Here is a 13,622-nt window from a genome sequence, read left to right as displayed (position 1 = left end):
GATATTAAAAGTTACAAACAATAATGTTCGTATACAATGTGTTTGTATTGTGGTATTACATTATACATGTTTAGTACAATTTGATACCACACAACAGAGGCGATACTTCAATCAATCTGATGATTCTTGTGATATAATACTTGAATAATTTGGGGCAAAATCTCTTGCAACATTTTGAATACCGGATGATTAATTTCTCTTTATCTCTGTACTTCGTAATATGGCTAAGAAAAAAATAATGATTTCCACATGCTTTCGCGATATCTTCTTTCTCACAAGAAATGTGGATTAACAAGAAAATTAATGTTGCTAACAAGAAGCTGTCCTCAGCTTGATTTGATTAACCCTCTCCAGGGATAGCTTGATAAGAAAATAAACAAAAGCTGGAAAACAGAGTGTGTGCCGATTTTAAGAAATCTTCATGGTTATACACTTTGCAACGTTTTGACAATCGAGTTTTGAACCATATCCCCCTCCTCCCCCCCCCCAATAAAAGATACTGTTTTAACCCCCCCCCCCCCCAAAAAAAAAAAAAAAAAAAAAAAAAAAAAAAACCTTCACAACTTTTCAATTTTCTGCAGACCTAATTTGTATTATAAGGATGTAATTCATTTTCGACAACAGTAAAGATTACCTTTAGGATCATTAGGTCAATGCCCGCTGTATATATGTCAGAAGTGGAATAATGCACAGTGCAAATGGAAAATCGAAATGTATGTCGAATGTCTTTGCATGTGGAGAATGTTGGTTCTCTTACGTGAAACAAGTAGTGTTTATGAAACCGAACTTGCATGGCGTCCAATTGTTAATATCATGAATCTATTTGCTATAATGATTATGAGAAGTCCTCTCCTGCCAACGATTCACTGACCAGAATTTACTGCTATTTTTCTAAGAGGATCCTCATGGAAGAAGGTCGATAACCTGCTTCTAAAAGGGGAAATGAATAACTAATTACAAGTTTTTTTATAAAAATATGTTTCCCGCCATTGGGTTGTTCAATAGTACATTTTACCTCGACGCTCAATGAACAGTTCCTCCCCTTTCATGCTCTTTCCTTTCGGCAACTTTCTTTCGCAGTTTATTAAATACCACTAAAGTTTTCGATCGCTCAATAATCGACCTGAACTTATCCGTGTGCGTAAATTGCAGTCTTTCAGAAAGCGGCAGATCTTTAGCGGCCAAGATCTGCTCTGTGCTTAAATTTCTATCGATGAGAATGCCGCTTTCCTTCCTGGCGTCGTCCAGGAGTCTCTTGGTCCTTTCTCGCTCGTTGTGTTGCAGTTTGTCGTCTATCTCCAACATGTCGTCCTGTAGATAAGTGTGCGTGAGTCCCGAGTATCTGCCAAACGGGCATGAGCATCCTTCCTCCATCTGTTGCTCGGCAGCCGGGTCGCCTGCACACCCTTCCGACCTGAGCGCAGCCAAGCTGTTACGCAGAGCGCGACGGTACAAAACGTGATCCTTAAGGTTGTTCCGCAGACGCTTCTTCACTGTCTCATGCTGGGCCTGTTCCAAACTCTCTTTGAACTCGATTTGTCGGGTTCGCCGGTCCAGTTCCCTCTTTTCCATGTTGTTCAGGGTCTCAGCCCGGCTGTGGATTCTGGAGCTCACCTGCTGAAGGGCCAACCACCGATGATGACCGCTGGGAAAGTCGCTATTTTGTCGCCTCCACGACGCCATAGTTCTCTATGCCGGAGCATTTGATGTGCGGTTAAATCATTCCATGATTCTACAGTGAATACAAAATAATGTACAGAGAAGTCATATTAATCAGCCGTATATTCACTCTTGGAATGCTTTATCTAATTTACTGATTTTGTGGAATTGTTTTCTCAAGTGCCGGTATCAGTGCTATCAGTTATTTGTTCGTCAATTTTAATTTTGTTCTTAGTTCTCAGAACGTGAAAAAAACCTTAAGCATCTTGAACTTTGTAAAATAGACCATACTCGACTGTTTTTGTTCAGTCTACAGGCTCGGTAGAGTCGGTACGTACATACATTGTGAATAATAGCAAGGTGACTACGTTGATATCAACAAAACAATGTCTCAAATACCATCTTTCACGGGCCAGCATGATATGGAGTTCACACGGAAGTATTTCTGAATGAATAACTAACTAAAGGAATAAACAAATAAATAAATGAATGAATAAATAAATAAATAAACAAACAAATGAATAAATGAATAAAAGCGAAAATCAGAAAGGGCATAAATCCACTCAAAACAACATCAATTACGTTTGTCTGCAAGCATATTATGGGGGCTTAAGAAGATAAAATATTTACAATTTTGTGAAACTTGGGTACTTTCTTCCAGGGCAGCGGTTCTGCATTTACTATTAAGGTTCTAGCTGCTCGTGGATTTCGCTCTTTGAGACTTCAAGCAATCAGTGCTTTAGGATTGAAGAGATCTATTGGGATTATTTCGAACCAGAGTGATGATTTAATGTAGGTCTATATAAGCAAAACTAGAATGGGTCGATGAATGGCCGGATGATCTCGGTGAATTCAGGCAAGCCGATGTATGGACTGGCTTTATTTTTGCGACCTGTCTATTCCCGGTGGTAAATTCTGCCAGCGGAATGAAGTTATCGCGGAAACATGCACGAAGAAGAAAGGTGGAAAGAGAGGAATGTAGTGCCTGCAGCGGTTTTTGGCCAGTTTGGGGTCAATATACTGGATAGCTATTACCAGCAAACAGTATATAGATATATGACTGAATGAGAGATATCCCCTCTTTATAATTTCAAAGCCAATATCAAATATGGGCACTAAGAAAAGGAAGACTTTCTGAGCATTCCGTCGTAGTTGGGACATATCTTTATCATCTTTACATAGACAGAGAATACTATTCCTCAACGCTTCAACATTTCAATTTTTGTCGTAAATTTCATGGAGGGGGGAGGCCTCCCAGTGGCAAGACAGACGCTAAAGGAACTCGTTCTTGCTTAAGAGTGCAATTTGATATAGGAAGTGATTCGAGGAATTGACACATCAGTCAACATGTTTATGTTTAAGCTTACCAGCATCGACAAGGAAAAGCAGCTAAGATGCGGCGAACGTGTATCCATAACTTGTTCCCTTTCAAATACATCTCCGTAGAGCTGAGCGGATGACTCCAGCGGTTAACGGCAGCTACGATGTTAGTGAACAACTTTCTTTCGTCTCATCGTTGTTGTACACCGCATATATTCTCTATCCAGATGTAAAAGATTGACCATTTACATCGTCGACACTGGGGTTGTGGTCGGTCATCTATTGTATCACCGAGTATAACGCGAAACAATATTCACCGTAAAATGATAATAGCGTCTCTTAAAAAGGAAAATTCCCTTGTGCCTCTTCAGGGCCATCAAAAAAGTTCCTTAAAGAATTGAATGATTCTATCTGGAGTCCTTTATTCCACACAACCAGTCAATGTTTCATCGGTGTGGTGTCTATTACGCTTGAGACCAACGTTCCGTCACGTAGTTACAAAAAAGGCGCGTCCCGTGTTCTTTCATCATGTTATGTATTTAATCAATAATCGATCTTTCTATTGTGCGAGATGTGAAACAGCTTGCGGGTTGAGTACACACATTGAACAAAAGACCACTGCGGTCATGTTGATAATTTTCTGAAATATACACTAAACATCATCCAGACTTGTAATTAAATGTAATTTGGCGGACCTCAAATGGATTTCGTCTGATTCTATCTATTATATTTTTTACAGACTTTGTTTGCTGAGCTTTGATTTACGTCGCACAACGAGAGGAGAAGAAGATATTAAGTGAAGTAGAGAATAAAGTACGCCTGAGGGAGCTAACTCAACATCGATTCAAAAGCGAGAACGTGGACACATTCGAGCATGCCAACCCGTTCCTCTGGATGGAATACCTTTGACAGTCTGTTTGAATTCAAGCGCATGGGACTGAGCTAAGAACTCTACAACGCAAAATATCGACCACGGTGGAAGGCCAGTCTGGTGTTTTCAAAGTCATGTGGTGTTGCAAACTTATCATATACACTCTCTGTCACCTGAGTAGGTTGTATGGGTTGGTGACTACCATGTCAACATCATGTCTTGACTAGAAACTCAGCATTGAGGTCTGACCACTCGAGGTCAGGAGTAATTATCTCGACTTCTTTTCACACATGGTCGCCTCTACAAAACACAAAGTGGTGGTTGATCGATCGTATTGATCGACCCGGTTTTATGATAGCCACCTTTTGTGTCACTGTCATTTATACTTACACTGTAGAAGTAACGCAAACTTTTTTTAAAAAGCACACATAGAATGACCATTTTTTAGCTGCACCTTACCTTAGCCATATTCATTCTAAGATTTAAGATTGACATTCACACCAAATGAAGTTGAAAAAAAAATTAAGGCTGCTTAAAGGGATGGTACAGTATCGGTGGAGATGAGAATTGGGCTTTTAACTTTTTGCGAGGTACCAAGAAAACACTTATGAAATAGTACAGAGCATACCATTTTAAGAGGAATTCAAAGTTTATTTGATGAAAATTGGGTTTGGAATTACTGAAACATCCAAAAAAAGTAAAACAAAGCGATCGTAATAAAGTGTGGGTCCCACACTTACTCTGTTTTGGATATCTCAGCCATTTCTAAACCAATTTTCATCAAATAAACGTTGATTTCCTCATGAAATTACATGCTCTTTCATATTTCATAAGAGGTTTCTCATTATCTCACCCAAAAAATGTTAGAAACCTGAAATTAGGTCTCAACCAAAACTATACGATCCCCTTAAAGGGGGCCCACAAACACTGACAAAGTGAAATAATGATACCACAAGGAAACAACATCATGTTGCACTTGGATCAACTACAGAGTGCTAAAGAAAATGCAATCAATTGATAACCTTTCACCGTCCTCCACAAAATGTAAACTTTAGTAGAACGCTGCGATTAGATACTTCTTTTTTTTGGGGGGGGGGGCGCATTTTTACCGCCTTTGCAAGACTGATAAAACGAAATCGAATGTCTTCCCTAAGCTCCGATGCTTATACCAACATGTCTTTTCCTGTTTCATATAATGTATGCGCTCGAAGATTTCGATAGCAGAATAAGTTAATTCCAGTCTTGTCAATTTTGGGTATTGGGATTAATCCTGGTAGAAGTACAGAAAATAACTTGAAAAATTGGATTTTATAGTCATGATTCCAAGAAAGATCCTCCTTATGCACCAAGTAAGGTATCACTAGAAAGACTGTATTTTGCTTCATCTGAATGATGATGAACTTATCAAACTTTAAGATGCTTAAACTGGCGCTTAGTCATTTTTGCAATCAAACTCCTCACCGTCGGTTTTGCGTTTCCACGCTGTGCCTTTAATTTCTCTTTTAGATTTTTTTTTGTTTTAATTAAGAGTAGGCCTATAATGTGTTACGCGATTTGTTCCTCAAATATTGACTCGAAGGTATACAGATCCGACATATCTAGCAGTACTGTTTCTTCCGTCCTTTCTTTTCCGTTACTTTGCTTTCCAGCAATATGCATCCACTGAAAATTCTTTGTCATTACAAGCTTTCCTCAAAATATGTTGTCAATTCCCTTAATTTTTCTTTTCAGCTTGAAGGGATAGTACAGTTCTGGTTGAGATGGGACTTAAAGTTTTCAACTTTTCTTTGTGAGATAGTAAGAAACCTGCTATGATAAATGCAAGAGCATATAATTCTGAAAGGAAGTCAAGTTTATTTGATGAAAATTTGTTTGAAATGACTGGGATACCTAAACGAATTGATACCAATAGAAGATGGACCCGAGTTAAATCAGGATCGTCTTATTTTACTTTGCTTTCGGAATTTCAGCCGTTTAAAAATCGAATTTTCCTCAAAGAAACTATAAGTTCCTTTTTGAATGGTACGCTCTTTAACATTTCATAGAGTGGTTTCATTAAGTATGTCACTTAAAGTTAAAAGCCGAATCCTCATCTCAACCAATATAACATCCCTTTAAAGTTTGGCCGTTGACATTCTGTCCACAGGAATGAATGACACCACATTATTGTTGCTTTCATCCTCATATTGCACTCCTAAAATATTGGGTGAATTTAGTTGGGTAATTGTTGGTTGGTAAAGAAAAAAAAACATCATTCTGGGCAATTATCGCCCAATTGAGCTTTTAGGTGATTAAACCAACATTGGGCAATTATTCTTACTTAAGTATTGGGCGTATATCAACCAACAGAATTCGTAATGGAGAGTTGGGTACTTTTTGCCCCGCTGTTGTGTAAGTGAGGCATTCCCTTTGCGTGTTGGGTAATTTTTGTTGGGCAACTGATACTTGGGTAGAAATTCGCCTTATATAATTTACCAACATTATTTTGCACATTAAGCCTGGGTATTTCTTACCAGTCTTATTGGGTAATTTTGTTACGTTCTTTCTAAGTTCGTAAATCTTCATGGACAAGTAAAAAAGTCTGAACAATGTCTTTGACATACGTTCTGGTAAACACCCATGCATCAAATAATTCAACACAAAATTAATTTTGTCAACAATATCTAATTGGGTAAAATTGGTTGGACAAATGATTACCCAACTCAAAATATAACCGACGGTTGGGAAATTGCAAAGTTGGGTAAAGTCTGATTGGTTAACAGCTGATAGGCAATTTAATTTGCCCAACCACATAGCAAGCTCATTACGCGACATCAGTTGGGCAGATTTTAACCAATAGTTGTGTGGACAGTATGTTGCCCAGTGTTGGTTAAAAGTTGGGCATTTTTTGCCCAACTATTTTGAGAGTGTGTATATCCTCCCCCCCCCCCCCACATTGCCTCTTTCACCTTAATACTCCTGGAACGTCAGCTGATACCCTAACTTAGTTCAGCTCGATTCTTTAGGAAAAGACTGAAAGACGCAAGATATTTCTATATACTATAGTACTTTATTACAGGATATAAGCCTACTGTGTTGTTTTGCACAATCTCTGTCTCACGTTGTCTCACGTTAAATGTATTTTAAGTACAATTAACAAACCATCAGGACTTGTTACCACAAAAAATTGTAAACACTGTAGACTGAAAAAATACACTTTGCTCGCACTGGTGTTGGATGCTGAAATATGATAAAAAAGATACAGCTGTATGTGTTTCAAGTATTCAAACACATACATATCCTGAATTAACCATGAACACTGACTGACATACATGGATGCTTATTGTAGATACGTAGCCTTCAACAGGCAGCTACACCATTAAAGTTTTTGACTCTCAATTTCATTCGGTCCCGAACTGAGTTGGTCTTAACAAAAATCAAGTCGATATAATTTCCACTACACGAGAACATTATCATGCATGCATACGGTAGAACCTAGTACTCATTTTACACATGATTATATCTCTGTCTCGGATATCATCAGTTTTGTGCTTTTCCTCGGCGGTATGCCACAGCGAGCGCCAACGCCAAACATAAAACAGATAGCCCACCAATCAAGAGACTGTTGATACTGAACGTTGATCCTGCATTAGAGAAAACAAAAGAAATACAAGGAATGCATCTCATTACAGCGCCTGCTTCATTATCATAATCATTATCATCATGATTACCAGTGCATTACCTTCTCCAAGGAGTCTGCCCCCCCCCCCCCCCCCCCCGTTCGCTGCTTTTGGTAAATGAGCAGATGAGGTTTCGTAATACATGTGACTTCTTTACCTGTTTGGGCCGCCATCGATACGATCGAAGTAAAACTCTGTTCCAGATGGAAGTCCCCTGTATTGATTTCTATATAGTTCTTATACATCAGGGCCCCGTTTCATAAGACTTGTTATCAGTGACAACTGCCACATTTCTGTGACAAATTTGCTCTCAGCCAATCAGATGCAAGGATTTCAGTAGCTTATAACAACTATGACAACTTGTCACTGATCGCAAGTTTTATGAAACGGGGCCCTGATTAATTCTTTCTGTGCCAATAAGTCAAATGTGGACAAATTTCACATTAAACCTATGGACAAGGAATAAATGTGGCAGGGAGAGGGTTAACGAACTTCGCTATACTTTTCTGTCACAGGCATGTTTTCCATAATTTTGCTATTGTTGTGTTGTTGCTCTTTCTCTCCAAGATTTCTCCTTTGAAATTTCCTGCGATAAACCTATTTGATAATTGCACTTAAATAATTACCCATGGATTAGAATAATACACGATTTCATAGTTAATGAGCTGAACAATGTGCAACCAGCGTGTCCGTGCAGTGTGCGACATTAGTTGTTGCTGTATCAGAATAGGCCTACTTCGCGTAATCGTGTAGGGAGGCTCTTTGGACATTAGAAAGACTCTCTGTTGTACAAACTTTGAAAACATGTATATTCTTCTATTCAGCATTACTATTTTCTTCACATGGTGTGTAACAATGTTGAGCTGCTCATTATTACCTCGGACGTTGTTTGGTCTGCTCGCGATAAAAGGGCCACGTGATACTGTGTACGGACCGCGGCTGACATCTCGAGCTGAGCGAACATCTCGCCGTGAACGAGAATCCGAGCAGTTGTTGCGGCACGCCGATTCCTCCGATTGGATACATAGAATGACGTCACAATGAATGTACACCTGTCCAACAAAAGCAGCAATGGTTAAGTACACGTCGAGCTGCATTATTTAGCTTGGGTAAAGTGTTCCTCGGTAAAAATATGGAGAAACAGTTTTTGAGAGCACAGGAAGCAGATATAATGCGTGAATAACTTTTCACCCTCTCTTCGAGCCAAATCGATTTAATGACAATAATCTATGTAACACAATCATGATTATATGATATAAAGTTGCCATCGTTTCTATAAACCAAGCACTTGTTTGTTTGTTTATTTTTAATATACAGTAACTTATGCAGGACATATGCTATAAGTACAACACGGTTTCTCTATCTTTACTCATCACTGATTTCACAAGAGGGAAAGTCAAGTTTAACATTTTTACGATTAGTTAGAAGGTAAATGGTAGCACGTTAAAAATGGAATTTATTCGGCAGTACAGAGAAGACAGGTGAGGTTGTTTTGTTTTGTTTTGTTTTGTTTTGTTTTAGAGAGAGAGAGAGAGAGAGAGAGAACTGACAATGATAACATCCTCACCAGCACTTGATTTTCTCATTTCCTCAAGTTCCCTTGGACATGGAAAATGTATTGGGGATTCACAAAAACAAGGAATAGGACGAACACTTGTACAAACAGATATGTGAACTTTGGTACGTTGTTTAATTGTTTCATTTTTCAACCAGAGAAAGTGGCTGGATAGCCCATATTCAGCTGCACGAGTTGGTCCATGGAAAGCGGGACCACTTCACCGAGTTACGCACTTTGTTGTTTGCGATGTTAAGGTTAAACATGGAATGAATATCTTCTGACGTTTAAGTATAAACTGAAGACAAAACATACACACACATATATGAATATATGTATATATATTATATATATATATATATATATATATATATATTATATATATATATATTTATATATATATATATTTATACACAGTATGAAGTGTACTTACCATATACGTATTACATTACGTTCATGTATTTATGAACGTTCTGATGTTTGCTTTAATTTTATGTTTCCAACATGTTTCCAATGTAAAGAGGCACGATGTTAGAAATCGAAATAGAGCTTACCAGTTCCATGTCATCAGCGAAAGATATAACTTTGAACGAGAACGGCTTCAGGTCATTTCTCTCCACGTCAATGACCGCGACGTCGTCTGTAACTGGACAACTAAGTACAAGGACAAGTAAGAAGAAAGTCCAGTCTAAGAATTATCTTCAATCGTTAAAGTATACAGGGCGTATCAAAAAAAAGTTACACTTTTGAAGAAAAAAAATTGTCTTAATTACATTTCAAAATATATGGAAGATTTTTTTCATATTTATGGATGCCCAATAGTCTAATCTATCAAGCGCAATCAACAAAACAAATTTTTGTTTACGCTTGGCTGAACACTGACGCTCTTTGTCCAGATAGTCCATGGGCCAGGCTAGATATTGGTACCATCTGAGGTGGCAAAACCTTTTTGGTGTCATTTTGTTTGTCGGGCATAGATATGCTTATCAAGCTATGATAGCATTTCCAAATGAGTAGCTTAGTCATAGTAAATGAATTTTTAACCAATTTGATCTCGTTGTTATATCCCTATACTTCTGAATCGAAACTAACCGCTACGCAAAGAAGAGCACTGTCTTCTGTATGTTCCATAGAGCTGTAAAATACAGCTCTATGGTATGTTCACAGGTGTTCTATTGTAAACGCGGTGTGCTTAGTCTTTATTCAAGGCAGCGAAGGGAATATCCAAAGTTTATGATGTCCACAGCGCTTAGTCTTTATTCTAGACGGCGAAGGGAATATCCAAAGCGTATGATACAGTGTATATCCTTTTATCTAAAAACAGCAACAACAACAAGAAAAGCAATTCTTCGTGAATTTTACCGTATCTTTCAATTATTTATCATTTTCCGGCGAAAACGCTACGGTGAAAAAGCTGATACCACGCCAATGTCGCTTTATTTCCCTCCAACAATATAAGATAATGCAAAAACAATGTACCGGTACACTACGATACATTATAATGAATGATATTGTAAATGAACAGAGTGATTTTTGTTTAAAACCGATGTATTTGTTGATAGGGTAGTATAAAAACAGTATAGATAATCCCTTTTATGAGGAACTTTAAATATGATAACGGTACACTGGTCTAGATAAAGACTAATCGCACCGCGTGACAGCTGTGGACATCATAACCCTTTGGATATTCCCTTCGCTGCCTTGAATAAAGACTAAGCGCACCGCGTTTACAACAGAACACCTGTGGACATACAGAAGGCAGTGCTCTTCTTTGTATGGCGGTTTAGTTTCGATTCAGAACTATAGGGATATGAAAACGAGACCAAATTGGTTAAAAATTCATTTATTATGACTAAGCTACTCATTTGGAAATGCTATCATAGCTTGATAAGCATATCTATGCCCGAGAAACAAACTGACACCAAAAAGGTTGTGCCACCTCAGATGGTACCAACAACCCATTTTTCGGGTCTTGGCCCATGGACTAAGAGTGTGAAAAATGACTTGCGCCAAATTGAAAGAAGATGGAAAATTCAGCCAGCAGTCCAAATAAGTGTTCTCATTCAAACAAATTGGTCTTTGCTCACGGCTTTGATAATGTTATGATAGTTTAAGAATTTTCTGGCGATTTTCATTACAATGTATTTTTACATTATACTTAACAGCTGCTTATTAAACCCTTTGCGTGCGACATTGATTTCCTGTGTATATGTATGTGCATGAAATTTGTACACGTTTGGCTCATTAGCAAAGGAAGGGTCAAATTAAACGCAGGTCACTTTCCTGGAACTTGAAAAACATGCCAAGAAAATCTGCGTTGACCAATGTTGACTGTTATATCAAATCTTATTTTTCACCGTAAAAACAGGTTGTTTTGCTCGGCAAAGCTAAAGCTTATAAAGACAGCTATGATTCAATATCAACATGCATTTTCTAGGGTTATGTTGATCTGAGACATCGTTTCCAGGACCTCTGAGGAAAAAAAAAAACCAAACCCAAATCTTAGGCATGAAGAATGACACGTGTAAACAGTCTCATATAACACCACACGTATAGTCATAATTGAATTTATTACTAGTATGTGGAGAAGGAACAATTAAATGCGTAATTTCAGCTTGACGTGAACTGGTTTGCTCTTGTTGATGATTTCATATCTAACTCCTCATGTCCTCCCTCACCCCCACTCCCCCCCCCCCCCCCAAAAAAAAAAAAAAAAAAGTTTGAGGCTGGAAAATATTCCCACCAGATAAAAGGACTAGGTCCTGTGCTTCTTGGGATGTACAAAACATGGACAATCTTTCAGTAGTTAGTTCATTGAGCGACAATTTGTATTTTGCAGGAAATCTGCTACTGCCAGCCGAAAATAGGATCCCAACAAAAAAAGTATTTGAAAATGTTGTGGTCCGACATCAACTATTTTTCTGTGTATATGTGTGGATGTGGTCAGGGTCACCGCTCATGTTGAGCCCTTCCCAATGTATATAGGAGCCCTGCTGCATCACTTGTCGCCACTTCATCTGATCAAGAGAATGCAAAGCGCCTCACCCGTCCTGGATTAGAGGGCGTTGTACTGTGCCGTAGGGATTAGCCGAGGGCGTGGCCCAACACCTGGAGTTCACCCATTCCATCATGTCCTGGACCAGCGTCAGTTCCGTAGCTATGAAGATCTCGACTCCTTCCGATACCTTTGTGAAATCAACAGAGTCACGTGATTTAATATTCATAAAATGCTGCTGGTTTGTGAAAAACTTACTTTTTCCCCTCCAGGTTAGCAATCTGCTATTCGATGCACAATGAACGCTCTTGGGATCTCATCCACATGTAATCGGCAGATGGAGGCATGGTAGTCTTTGTGCTTTAATGAGAAAAGCCGTGTTTTGAAACTTCTCCTTACTTTGGATCGGTCTTGACCTTTGTTGTTGTTGGGTTTTTGTTTTTTGTTTTTTTTTGTGATCGACTTCAAAACAAAGATCATTCTACCACGCGAAAGGTATTCGCATCTGACAATACCCGGACCGAGTCTCGAGTATACTCGGGCAGGGGTCTATGGGAAATGCGTGTTGTAGCAAAATCAGTCCGTCCTCAATGGGTTAACAGAACAACCCTTACTTCTATGGAAGAGGATGGACCTACAACGAAGAGGGACGTATTATGTAATACGAATGTGGATAACTATACCTGTTCTGGAGTGCCGTTGTCTGGGTACGGTTCCCGAAATCTGACGTCAGGATACTGGCGTATACTGACGGTGAAGTCCCTTGAGTCCTGCTCGCGGACGTACTTGATCCAGCCATGACTCAGGTAAGTCATTTCGACTCGGTAGTTGCGCTCCAGCGAGCAGTTGAACTGGAGCGCGATGTCGGTGTACCTGATTCCCGCGCTGGCTACCACCGTCACTTCGTTTGAGAAAACGATCAGATCATTGCTCTCCTATCAGAAATGGAAGGGGATTGAAGGAAAGAAAGAAAAGGGAGGAAGAAGGATAGACTGCAAAAATGAGAATGTAAGCACAAAACGGGTATTGCTATCAAGGTGTCTTTTCAATGCATATGATCACATTTCTGGTAACATAAGCCAGTGTGATCGACTTCTATTAATATGAGTTGTCTTGCGAGGGTAGACTTTATTCAAGTTGCAAGAAGAAGAATGTCTCCGGGATTTATCATTCATTTGAATTTTGACATGATCCAACGGCCTACTGTTTTTATAACCAGGTCATTGAAAGAAGGAGGCTTCATTTGTGATAATCGTAATTCAGCTTGAGCAAAAACCGCGTTTTTTCGACTGAATTAGACTATTATGATAACTTTCAAAATATTGATTATTATGTCCTTACAATAATTGCGATAATTAGTTGTACCTTAGAGTAACCTCAGAAAATATTGTGGCTCTGATGAAGATCTTGCACTTATGCAAAAGACTGGTTTATTAAAGTCTCAACAAACGAACACTTTCAGAAATAATGAACAAAGAAAAAAATCATTCGCTGTCAAATGTAATTGCTTCGAAGATGATGAGTTTCTGTAGTTGTTCCTAGTTGTGTTTGTGTAACTCGTGA

Source organism: Diadema antillarum, unplaced genomic scaffold (genome assembly GCF_040938485.1).
Source record: "Diadema antillarum isolate AM-2024a unplaced genomic scaffold, OU_Dant_1.0 seq00000831_RagTag, whole genome shotgun sequence".
Classification (NCBI taxonomy): Eukaryota; Metazoa; Echinodermata; class Echinoidea; order Diadematoida; family Diadematidae; genus Diadema; species Diadema antillarum.
This window is presented reverse-complemented; position numbering follows the sequence as displayed.